The 4187-nt window shown below is 39.5% G+C and overlaps 1 protein-coding gene across 2 annotated transcripts in view; it reads left to right on the forward strand.

Moving 5' to 3' along the window:
* Positions 1-1252: 1252 nt before the first annotated feature.
* Positions 1253-4187, forward strand: part of LOC138033881 (long-chain-fatty-acid--CoA ligase 6-like) — a 35143-nt gene continuing 32208 nt past the window's right edge. Inside the window, exon 1 of one of the 2 annotated variants that reach the window (XM_068881759.1) lies at positions 1253-1378. The gene's annotated coding sequence lies outside the window, so the exon portion shown is untranslated. Of the gene's footprint in view, positions 1379-4162 lie in introns of those variants that run through there. The other variant, XM_068881756.1, reaches the window with a different exon arrangement.

Genomic DNA, 4187 nt, shown 5'->3' on the forward strand with positions numbered 1-4187 from the left:
TGGCTAAAAAGTATGTTGTTTTACTCTGAAAACGACGAACGATCACCCGAATATAACTCGAGAGTTAACTGCATGCGAAATGCGACGTTTGAATCAATAAAAGTGGACAGTTTAGAGTTAAATTCGACTTCAGTCGAATCTACGACTAAAACAGTCGAATATTCGACTTAAGTTCGACGTTTGATTCAGACGTCGCATTTCACCTGTGCCGAATATAATGCATAGATTATAGTAAATTATTAGAATTCATTTAGCAACCATAATCCATAAATGCCATGCTCAGAAGAGTCTACACAGCAATTTTAAAAATGGCGGGAGGGGAAGGAATGTGCAGTTCGTGCTTTTCAAAAACAAAATATACTTGTTTGACGTGCAGCAATTATTATTGTATGAGGTGCTCGGTGTTTGAAAATGAAGAGGAAACTCCTGGGTGGAAAGAGGGAAAATCTGTGGCATATTGTGAGACGTGCTTCAATGAAACGATGAAAAGGCGCGAGTCGAGTGAAGGCCAAGATGACGCTGTTGGCATTTTGGGTACAACCTGTCCGAGTGGAGACTGGGAATATTGAAGGCGAACGGAGTTAAATTCGACAACAACAACGTTAGCTACGCCATGCTGATGAGGCCCAAAAGGCCGAAACAGCTGTCCATGGCTGCTAATTGACCGGGTGAAATGGTTGTGCGCATGCGTGATGTGTTGGCCACACCGGGTTGGTGTTAGCGTGTCACCTCACTTTTATTATTAAATTCGACGTTTGAATCAAATGCCGCATTTAATTGTTTTAGTCGACTAAAATAGGAGTTATATTCGGCGCATGTGAAATGCGACATTTGAACAGGGCCTAAGCCTAACATTCTTTCCCGAAATTCATTCAGTTGACTCAAAGTGATCACGTGCGCCTTTACTCAGGAGCGTGTTTGTTATCTTTAAACTGAATTTATTACCAAAGCTTAAAAAACTAAGAGACCTCAAAATGGAACAGGATATTACAAAATAATTAAAGGTGTGAACGTGTGAGCCAAAGGGCCCCTGCTGGCGCGACATGTGGGTGACCCTCAAATTAATGGTCTTAATGACCCCCCACTTGAAAAAATTAACTGGTACCCTGCAGTTCAATACCACCCAATTCAGTGCCTTCTGTTTTTGTGTAACACGTACCACAGGCAACCCAGTGTACGCTTTTTAGAAGAGCGTCTTGTTGTTCATAATCGCCACGTGTTGTTGGTAATCCTGTGTTCGGTTACCAAATGTGTTGTGTTATGTAACACAACCTCGACTCACGTAACGGCGTTCACACGAGAGTCTATCACGTCAAGCGGGCTGAATTTCGTTGTAGTTTGCAACTTTTACCGAAAAGAAGACAAAGAAGAACATAAGGTACAAGAAAACTTATTGTTGATCTGATTTATATATGCTAAACAGGATAGATATATGAACACTTCGGTCAGTCGAAGAACCTCAAAGCTGTCAAACCAGGAAGGTCAAATTTCACTCAAATGCTGCATGAATTTCGCGTTCCTGAGTTTTAAAACCGTATTTTGAAAGCTTAGAGATTGCTTTTTAATGTGGAATGTCTTTTGCTGTATTAAACTAGGTACCGGGAGTGATTTTAGGCCTTCGAATTTCGAGAAAATTTTGTGGGTAACGGTATGAAATCCTCAAAATTTGGTAGACATTTAAAAATGTGTAAAATAATCTAGTTGCAATTAATTCGACCAAATGGCCAATTAAAATGTGTGTTAAAGTCCCTTTAGGACGATATGAAGCTTTTTGGGTTGAATAATATTTGAATTAGATTCAAATCGAGCTCTTTCGTAGTCCAGTCTCGTGCTCCGAGACTTGACACCCCGCCGTATCGCAAAATTATTTATCCATTAATTCAAACTAAAATTTATCTTTATATTTTAATGAATAGAGTACCTAGGGTAGTCTACAGAATTTTTTTTGGGATTTTTCAAAATTCCCACTCCTGGTCGATATTTACAGACACCCGCTCTTAAATAAATATTTTGTATTTAAAAATGCTGCGAACGAACGAGAAAACTGACTGTCGACTGTCTAAACCTGCATTACTTAGTGAAGTTTAGGCCTCATTGAAATAAGTTGAGTAATTTTCTCATTTCGTCATAAAACTGAAAAAGCGAAGTTGTAGAACCAATTCTTCCTACAAGACCAGCTAGGCTAAATTGAGCATGCCTGAAAAATTTATGCTCGTAAGTCGGAAAAAATGTGAGTTTCTATCCAGAATTTACCTTTTTCTCAGAAAAAGTGAAAAACTAGAGGGGTACCCAACGAGCCATTTTTTCAAAATCCATCAAAATATATCTAGGTCATAAAATAAACCAACAAATAGCCGTTTTGGAGCAATTTCTCTACCTGCTGGGAAATTTTATCTGTTCCGCACTCCTAGCAAAAACAGACCAGAAATTCGGCGGAAGTTCCCCAGCTAGCAAGCATGAAAACAGCAATAATCATTGAATACATCGTACGTCAAAATGGAAGGGAGGGGGCGGAAGTAAAAAAAGGGCACATTGCGTCAAAATTGACTTCAAATAACCATCACAACATTATCTGACAACTTTATTTCTCTTAGCCAATCAGAATGGAGAATTTTTTCACGTACATTATTGATTGATTAATTTACACGCAAATTTAATGACATGGCTGACCGCAAGTGCTGGAATTTATTAATAGGAAGCATATTCGTGCCAGCCAATCTGTTGGTCTATTCTGCTGTGAACAGCCCCATCTCCTGGGCCACTTTGGCCCAAAATGTCTTCGGATACCCGTTCGATGTCTGTTTGTAAAGAAGTCAGAGGGTTGCCTAGGGTGGCTGGTGTAAGCAATTGGCTTCTTGACTTGGGAGTCCGTGAGGGATTTTCGAAGAGTCCCGCATCGATCATTCACGATCCCACGTAATTTAAGGAAAATCATAAGGCAACGTCAAACAACCGAAATTACGCAACACTTACACGTAAATATGAAAGGAAGATACAGAGCTTAGAAGGTAGACGTTCTGTAATGTTCTGATGCTTTATAGAGTTGCCACAGATTAGGAGTAACAAAGTCTAGCAATGATATGAAACAGTGCGGCTTATTGGTGACTGTTTCAAGGACACATTCACGACGGTTACGATTTTGAAGTAGCCTCGAATCGATAGTCTACTGAGCGGATATTACTGAACCTGCGAGCAGGCGTGTTTTTTCTCAGGAAAGCCGTAAAAGCGAAAGTAGAAAGAAAAGCGCATTTATAAGCGTACTGAGAAGAAGTAAGAAGCTCTTAGTCTCTCTCTTTTCTTTCCTTTCTTTTCATCTTTTCTTTAATATTTCAAAGTAAGAAATCCGTTGACTTCATGTAATTTTCCTTCAACGGAAAAAATTATTTGGGTGGACGTTATCTAACATCAGTATATACTAAAACAGTGGATAGCGTTGAACGCGGGCACTGATTGACTCGTCAAACTCCGAATATCCTGTGCTATTTACCTCCGAGCAACTCGGGAAAAAAGGCGTCCCAATTTGCATCCGTGACAAGTGAAGAAAACATCCAAATTAATTTTTTGTGCTGTATATTATCTCCCTGTTTTAGTATATACTAAAATAACTATTCACCTCAGTGTCGGTGGCTAGCGTTGGATATTTACCGAGCCGCGAAGCGAGCCGCGGAGCGAAGCGAAGCAGCCGCAAGTTGTTGAATCAGCGATCCGTGGAACACTGCATAAGGTACAATAAGTACTCTATAATTGGCTGCTACCCAAACCGAAAGATAAAGACGGTCATGAATTTCGACAATATAATACCAAACAAGTGACACTCTCTTTTTATAAGAACGTCCAATCTTAAGGATGAGGCTGAACGTTCTTGTTTTACAATTTGAGCCTGAAAAACGTTCTTAACAAGTTATTAAAGTTGAGTGGTATGCTATCGAAATTCAAGTTAGACTACAAACTGAGTTATAATTCTTCAATGTATCATGCAATAAGAAAACTACATTTTTCATGTTGAAAAACGTTTCTAAGTGTTTGAGTTAATTATCCAGTTAAATTGGCCAGCTACAGAAAATACGTGTTGAGATGCCTCAAGGGAACCCATATTCTCTACTTGGCTGAAGTCACGTACAAATCTCGGTCACTCAACTGTGACGTCACAGTACTTTACGATCGGAAACCGGAGCATTTTTACCTCA

This window comes from Montipora capricornis, chromosome 14 (assembly GCF_036669925.1).
Source record: "Montipora capricornis isolate CH-2021 chromosome 14, ASM3666992v2, whole genome shotgun sequence".
NCBI classification, from domain to species: Eukaryota; Metazoa; Cnidaria; class Anthozoa; order Scleractinia; family Acroporidae; genus Montipora; species Montipora capricornis.